At 44.0% G+C, this 8,220-nt stretch overlaps 2 protein-coding genes and 1 non-coding gene across 4 annotated transcripts in view; all 3 read left to right on the top strand.

Moving 5' to 3' along the window:
- The window catches only part of LOC128633701 (receptor-type tyrosine-protein phosphatase C), a 13,984-nt gene extending 13,437 nt beyond the window's left edge, over positions 1-547 (top strand). The window contains exon 12 of the mRNA XM_053683106.1: positions 1-547. This exon is cut by the window's left edge and continues 449 nt beyond it. The gene's annotated coding sequence lies outside the window, so the exon portion shown is untranslated.
- The window catches only part of LOC108270762 (uncharacterized), an 82,834-nt gene that overhangs the window by 42,345 nt on the left and 32,269 nt on the right, over positions 1-8,220 (top strand). The gene's annotated exons all lie outside the window — the stretch shown is intronic.
- On the top strand, positions 7,291-7,362 carry trnaq-cug (transfer RNA glutamine (anticodon CUG)). The gene has a single exon. It is a non-coding gene; the product is annotated as a tRNA-Gln (tRNA).

Below are 8,220 nucleotides of genomic sequence, written 5' to 3'. Positions count from 1 at the left end.
CTACTCTGTGGCAGAGTCACATAAGGTCTTACAAAAAAGGTGAGACTTTCTTGCATGTTTTGCACAAATGCAAAATGCTATTAAGTATGAGTTTAAAAAATGTAATCTGCTTCAACATTATTCAGATGACTGTGTTAAGACTATCAACCCTAAACTCTCCAACTTTGAAAATGATACATCAACTTGTTCCAATTTCCCCTCTGCCAACACTGTTTTCAAATTTAGTAACATAGCAGCAGGGAAAGTTCCAAAGTCCATTGCTCAGTTTGACCAAGGTGTAAAGGCTCATTAGTATCTGTATAGGTTGAATGCAGGCCCATAGGTCACTTGTGTATGTCATCCTCCAAAACTGTTGCTTCTTAATTCAGTCCAGTTTTTTTTTCAGTGTTTAACCATGAAATCGTATCCATCTTTCTGTTTCTGCATGCTTCTGCTTCTTACTGGCCTCACCAACCCGTGCAGTATTTACATTGTTATAGTTTGTTGTTCTGCGCATTCCTGGTCCTTTTTATTTTTTGTAAATAAAATGATCATGCTTTAAAACTCATCACCGAGTACGATGTCTTCTTCATTAGTTAGAACATCCTTAAACTCATCATTAGTTCATATCAAACTAATCAATAATCCAGGTATTACAACATGATTATCCATGTACTTTTGTTATGTACCCAGTTACCCCAATACTAAAATAGTAAGTCTGCCTTTGCACACCAAAATGTACTATGCTCAAAACTCAGGTGATACACCACTTGCAGATGTTTTTGCCGTGTCCTGGTACCAAAACGTCCATGTTGGGAGCAGTTACAAAGCACACTTTGAGTTCATATAAAGTCTTCACAGAGAGGGAGAACACTTCTTTTGCTCTGCTTCTGTGGCAGTCACACAAAGACTCACAACTAGGTGTGAATTGCTAGAGGGGAAGGAGAAGAGGGGGATGAGAAGTCTACACTCCAAACTCAGAACTTGGCTACCGACAGACATTTAATGGACTCTACCAGGAATTTCACCTCTTCTCTTGGTGTCTCCTAAAGTCTTAATTGTCATTACCGATCAACAGTGTGAATGGTGTGAGTGTGTAAGCCTGTGTGTGAGTGAGTGTGACAGTGTGTGAGATAGTGTGAGTGTGTGCGTGAGAGTAAGTGAGTGACTGTGTGAGTGAGTGTGAGTGTGTGTGTGAGAGTAAGTGAGTGACTGTGTGAGTGAGTGTGAGTGGGTGTGTAAGAGTGACTAAGTGAGTGAGTGAGATTGTGTGAATGATGTGAGAGAGAGTGTGTGAGTGAGAATGTGTGAATGGTGGGAGTGTGTGTGTGAGAGAGAGAGTGTGTGAATGGGGTGTTAGTGAGTGACTGAGTGTGAAAGTGCATGGGAGAGTGAGTGTGAGTGAGAGAGTGAGTGTAGGAGTGGTGAGTGAGTGAGTTGTGTGTGTGAGTGTGTGAGTGGTTTGATTGAGTGTGGGAGTGGTCTGAGTGAGTGGGGTGAGTGAGTGTGGGAGTGGCCTGAGTGGTGTGAGTGAGTGTGGGAGTGGTGTGAGTGAGTATGGGAGTGGTGTGAGGGAGTGGTGTGAGTGTGTGTGTGAGTCTTTGTGTGTGTGTGTGTGTGTGAGAGAGAGAGAGAGTGAGTGCATGTGTGTGACAGAGAGTATGTGAGTGTGTGCAAGTGAGAATGTGTGTTTGTGTGTGGGAGTGTGAATAAGTGTGAGAGAGTATGAGAGAGAGTGTGTGTGAGTGAGTGAATGACAGAGTGTGTGAGCATGTGTGTTTGAGTGTGTGTGTGAGACTGAGTGTGTATGAGTGTGTGAGTGAGTATGTGTGAATGGTGTGAGTGAGTGTGTGAGTGAGAATTTGTGAATGGTGTGAGTGACTGTGTGTGTGTGTGTGGGAGTGTGAGAGTGTGTGAATGGTGTGTGAACGGTGTGAAAGTGAGTGAGTGCATGAGAGAGTGAGTACATGTATGTGAGAAAGTATGACAGTGTGTGCAAGTGAGAGTGTGTGTTTGTGAGTGAGTGAGTGTGAGAGTGTGTGAATGGTGTGAGTGAGTGAGTGTGAGTGTGTGAGTGAATGAGAGTGCATGAGAGAGTGAGTGAGAGTGTGTGAATGGTGTGAGTGAGAGTGTGTGAATGGTGTGAATGAGTGTGTGTGAGAGACAGTGTGAGTGAGAGAGTGTGTGTAAGTGAGTGTTTGAGTGAGTGTGAAGGGTGTGAGTGTGAGGTGTGCGAGTGAGTGTGCATGAGGGAGTATGTGCGAGTGTGTGAATGGTGTGAAAGTGAGTGAGTGATAGACTGAAAGTGTGTGAGCGAGAGTGAGTGAGTGTGAGAGCGAATGTGTGTGAGTTTGTGAATGTGTGCGAGTGAGATTTTGTGTTTGTGTGTGAGAGTGAGTGAGTGTGAAAGAGTATGGTAGTCTGTGTGTGAGCGGGAGTGGTGTGAGTGAGTTCAAGTGAGAGTGTGAAAGTGCGTGAGTGTACGAGTGAAACTGTGTGAATGGAGTGAGCGTGAGAGTGTGTGAGTGAGAATGTGTGAAAGGTGTGAGTGAGTTTGTGTGTGAGTGAGAATGTGCGAATGGTGTGAGTGAGTGTGTGTGTGAGACTGTGTGTGTGAGAGTGTGTGAATGGTGTGAGTGAGTGTGTGTGTGAGAGACAGTGTGTGTGAGAGTGTGAATGGTGTGAATGAGTGTTTGTGAGTGAGTGTGTCTGAGAGAGAGTGTGTGAGAGAGTGAGTTAGTGAGAATGTGAGTGAATGAGTGAGTAAGAGTGTTTGTGAGAGTGTATGAATGGTGTGAGTGTGTGCGATAGAGTGAGTGAGTGTGAGTGAGTGTGTGTGAGTGAGTGTGTGTGAGCGAAAGTGTGTGAGCGAGAGTGTGTGAGTGAGAGTGTGTGAGTGATTGAGAATGTGTGAATGGTGTGAGTGAGTGTCTATGTGAGAGACAGAGTGTGTGTGTGAATGTGAGAGTGTGTGAATGGTATGAGTGAGTGTGAGACTGAAAGTGTATGAGAGTGAGAGTGCATGAGCGAGTGAGTGGTGTGTGTGAGAGAGTGAGTGTGTGTGTGAGAGAGAGTTTGAGAGTGAGTGAGTGTGTGTGAGAGTGTGAATGGTGTGGGTGAGAGTGAGTATGAGAGAGTGAGTGTGTGAGTGAGTGTGAGTGTGTGAGTGAGTGAGTGATTAAGAGTGTGTGATTGAGAATGTATGAATGGTGTGAGTGAGTGTGTGTGTGAGAGACAGAGTGTGTGAGAGTGCATGAGAGAATAAGTGCGTGGGTGTGTACTCACATAAGTGTGTGAGTGGTGTGTGTGAGTGAGCGGTTTGTGAGTGAGTGAGTGTGTGTGAGTGTGTGTGTGTGAGAGAGAGTGTGATTGTGAATGGTGTGAGTGTGTGTGAGAGACAGAGTGTGTGTGAGTGAGTGTAAGAGTGTGTGAATGGTGTGAGTGTGTGAGTGAGTGTGAGACTGAAAGTGTTAGAGAGTGAGTGTGTGGGTGTGATTAAGAGTGTGTGAGTGAGAGGGTGAGAGTGAGTGAGTGAGAGTGAGAGAGTGTGTGAGTGACAGAGAGTGGTGTGAGTGGGTGAGCAGTGTGAGTGTGTTAGTGTTGTGAGTGGTATGAGTGACTGGTGTGTGTGAATGGTGTTTGTGTGTGTGTGAGAGTGTGTATGAGTGTGTGTGTGCGTATGTGTGTGAGTACATGAGCATGTGAGTGAATGTGTGCATGAGAGTGAGAGAGTGTGTGTGAATGAGACTGTGTGAATGTTGTGAGAGAGAGAGAGTGTGTGAAAAAGTGAGTGTGTGAGAGTGTGAGTGAGAGATTGAGTGAGAGTGTGTGAGTGAGACAGTGTCAATAGTGTGAAAATGAGTGTGTGTAAGTGTGTGTGAGAGTGAGGAAGTGAGAGAGTGTTAGTAAGTGAATGAGTGTGTGTGTGTATGAAACAGTGTGTGAGTGTGGATGGTGTGAGTGTGAGTCAGTGAGTCTGAGAGTGTGTGCGTGTTTGTGAGAGTGTGTGAGTGAGTGTTTGAGAGTGAGTGAATGTGTGTTAGAGAGTGTGAGTGTGTGTGAGAGAGTGTGAGTGAGTGTGTGAGTAAGACTGTCTGAATGGTTTGAGAGAGTGTGTGTGTGTGTTTGTGATAGAGAGTGTGAGTGGTGAGAGTGAGACTGTGTGAATGTAGTGAGTGAGTGTGAGTGGTGTGAGTGAGTGAGAGTGTGTGTGGTGTGTGTCAGTGTGTGTGGGTGTGAGAGTGAGTATGAGAGTGTGTGTGTGAGTGAGTGATTGAGAATATGTGAATGGTGTGAGTGAGTGTATACGTGAGAGACATAGTGTGTGTGTGTGTGTGTGTGTGTGTGTGTGTGTGTGTGTGTGTGTGTGTGTGTGTGAGTGTGTGAATGGTGTGAGTGTGTGATTGAAAGTGTGAGAGAGTGCATGAGAGTGTGAGTGCTATGTGTGAGTGAGCAGTTTGTGTGTGAGTGAGTATGTGTGAGAGTGAGTATGAGAGTGAGTAAGAGTGTGTGAGTGAGTGAGTGTGTGAGTAAGAGTGTGAATGAGTGTGTATGTGAGTGAGTGTGAGAGTGTGTGAATGGTGTGAGTGAGTGAGTGAGAGACTGAAAGTGTGTGAGAGTGCATGAGAGAGTAAGTGCGTGCGTGTGTACTCACGTAAGTGTGTGAGTGGTGTGTGTGAGTGAGCGGTGTGAGTGAGTGAGTGTGTGATTTTGTGTGAGAGAGAGTATGACAGTGTGTGAGTGAGTGAGAGTGTGTATGAGAGTGTGTGAGTGTGAGTGTGTGAGTGAGTGTGAGACTGTAAGTGATAGAGAGTGAGTCAGTGTGACAGTGCATGAGGGAGTGAGTGCATGTGTGTGAGTGAGAGTGTATGAGTGAGTGAGTGAGCATCGTCTGAGAATTTCACGACGGCATGCTTGCCTGTGTCATCGACAATGGCGTCACATCAGACCCTTTTTCAGTCACCACCGGAGTCAATCAAGGATGTGTTCTTGCTCCAAAACTCTTTAGTCTCATGTTCTCCGCCATGTTGTGGGATGCATACAGGGACGAGGCGTTGAACTCCGATACCGCACTGACAGTAAACTGTTCAATCTGCGAAGGCTTCCAGAAGTACCATGGTTTCCTTTCAGCATGTGTGCGAACTGCTGTTTGCAGATGACTGTGCCCTCAAGGCCACCACTGCGATGGACATGCAAAGAAGCCTGGACTTGTTCTCCGCCACCTGCGACAACTTCGGACTGACCATCACCACTGACAAAACAGTTGTTATGCATCAACCTGCTCCAGGCACGCCCTAAAAAAACCTGTGTCGCGGGTCAACAATCAACTTCTATCTGCCGTTGACAAGTTCACCTATCTTGGAAGCACCATTTCTCAGAATGTGCTAATTGATGAGGAAGTGATCTTCCGGATTTCAAAAGCCATCTGCGCTTTTGGATGTCTAAGGTCATCAGTTTGGAATCGACGTGGAGTTAACCTCTCTGTGAAGCTTTGTATGTACAAGGCCGTCGTCCTGTCCTCCATGCGCTATGGCTCGGAAACTTGGACCGTCTACCAACGGCACGCCAAGAAATTGAATCACTTCCACCTCAATTGCCTTCGAAGTATTCTCACTATCAAATGGCAGGACAGAATCCCAGGCACTGAAGTGAACAAAACTACCCAGCATCTTCGCAATGCTGAAACAAATTCAACTGCGCTGGTCACGTCAGCACCAGCGCCTTCCCAAACGTATCCTATACGGCGAACTTGTAGTTGGATTACGATCTCGTGGTAGACAGAAGAAACCCTTCAGGGATACTCTGAAAATTAACATGAAGGACCTCAACATCGATCATAACAACTGGGAAATTATTGCATGAGTTCAGAACACCTGGCGTAGAGAAGTGAAACACGGAACCACAGCCTATGAAGAAAAAAGAATCGACGAAACAAGAAGGAGGCGCCAAACCAGAAAACAAGCCGGAAGCCAAAGGCCCATACCCCAACACATGAATCAACCTGTCTGCCCACATTGCGGTCGCACATTTCGTGCCCACATAGGGCTTGTTGGACACTTGTGCATACATAGAAATGACACTCCACTTCAAACTTCTCCATAATGGAGGGATAAATGGAAAACTACGGTCTTCGTCGAAATCGATGGACGAACTCCTGTGTGTGCATGTGAGAGTGAGTGAGTGTGAGAGAGAATATGAGAGTGTATGTGCGCGACAGTGTGTGTGCGAGATTTTGTGAGAGTGCATGAGAGAGTGAGTGAGTGTGTCTGTGGGGTAGAGTGTGATGGAGTGTGTGTGAGAAATGTGAGCGAGTGTGAGAGAGGAAGCTGTGGTTGCAGAAATAGCTCAGTTGGTAGAGCATTATACTGAAGATCTTAAGGTCCTGGGTTTTGGTATTTTTAATTGCAATAATAATTGCTGATTGGCCAGTATGGGCAGTAATCACCTGGAAAAAACACAGTTCACAGAGCAGCTTGGTTCCATGGTGAAATGGCAGCAGAGGTTAGCAGAGGAATCTTTATGAAAGTAGACAAACTGTCTCAACAGAAACTTAGCTTTGTACCAAGTTATTTCTAACGTCCCATACAATTGAAAATGTGGATATGGTACAATTCAGTCTTTTGTTTTATACACTACTGATCTGTGTGCAATGGAGAAAATTGCTCAGTTTGGAGACTTTCAATCCAGTGATCTCATTTCAAATCTCTTGTAAAAATGACTCTAGAGTCAATTCTGTTCAGTGCGAACATAGGCCAAGTCTGAATTCTTTGGTCCATTAAGTTGAGTCCACATTTGCTTTTTCTGAAATAACAAGGCTGGGGGAACGTTAGTCTGGAGCTCTGATGGTGGCAGGTTCCTGCTTGCTCTAAGAAGAAAATTCCAATCAAGATGTAAATGGACCTTTTCTTTTGTTTGATACAGTACTGATTTTGTGTGCATTGCCCAAAACAGCTTAATTGGGAGACACTGAATCCATTGAGCCGATAACGAATATCAGTGGAACCTTCAAAAACTTAAAGGGAAAAAGGGAAAATTTTAATCAAGAGACTTTTTCCAAATTTGTGGCTCAACAAGTAAGTTTTAACGAATGAATGAGCTGAAATAACTCAGTTGGGAGAGCGTTATACTGAAGATCTGAAGATCTCAAGTTCTTTCCCGGGTTTCAGAATTGTTCTTGGTATTTTGATGACAGCGGCATAATCTCTGACCTTTGATGTAATAGCTGCCTCCAAGAAGCCTAATGCCATAATTGCGTCTTGGCCAGTATGTGGCAGTAATCACCTGGAAAAAAGACAACTCACAGAACAGCTTGGTTCTATGGTGTGATGGTTAGCACTCTGGACTCTGAATCCAGTGATCTGAGTTTAAATCTCAGTGGAACCTGCTAAGAGTTCTTAGACCAGAGGTGTCTTTATAAAAGTAGAAAAACTGTCTCAGCAGAAAATTAGCTTTGCACAAAGTTAATTTTTAGCATCCCAGACAATTGAAAATGTGAATATGGGACAATTCAGTCTTTTGTTTTATACACTACTGATTTTGTGTGCAATGGCCAAAATTGCTCAATTTGGAGACTTTCAATCCAGTGATCCCATTTCACATCTCTTCTAAAGATGACTCTGGGGCAAATTCTGTTGAATGTGATTTCGACTTGATTCACAACTTGATTTCGAACGAGATTGAACTTGCCTGTCATCAAAAAGGAAGGACTTTTAATTATATTTTGTTGAAGTGGACTGATACTGCATGGTAACGTATTTAAGTTCCACTAGATATTTAAGGGAGTGGGGAGTTTTATTTATTTATTTATTTATTTATTTATTTTTTAAATCAGCTTGATTAAATCTATGTGCGAAAATCAAATAGAACAGTATTCAAACACATTGCTATCTGTCCATTCTTACAAAAAAAGGGTTTACAACTAAAAATGTTCTTTGGTTTGTCCATCTGGAGGATCCTGTAAACATTCTCTGTAGGACCTTAGAAGAGAGGGTTTCTCTTTCAAAGAAGTTTCTAAGGAAGCCCAGAACCCTTAACTTTTCAATGAACCCTTAAAGAATCCCATTTCCCAAAAGCACACGGGACAAACTGACTTAACTAACTTCAAATTGACTCGATTATAATGAAAGCTTTCAGTGTTCAGTGCTCTTCGTCTTTAGATTAGAAACCATGATATACTATATAGTCAGGTTTGTGGACCTGACCATCACACCCAGATGTGCTCGTTGCAAGTCCCATTCTAAA

This window comes from Ictalurus punctatus, chromosome 10 (genome assembly GCF_001660625.3).
Source record: "Ictalurus punctatus breed USDA103 chromosome 10, Coco_2.0, whole genome shotgun sequence".
NCBI classification, from domain to species: Eukaryota; Metazoa; Chordata; class Actinopteri; order Siluriformes; family Ictaluridae; genus Ictalurus; species Ictalurus punctatus.
Note: the sequence above shows the minus strand (reverse complement) of the source record. Positions and strands in the feature narration are given on the sequence as shown.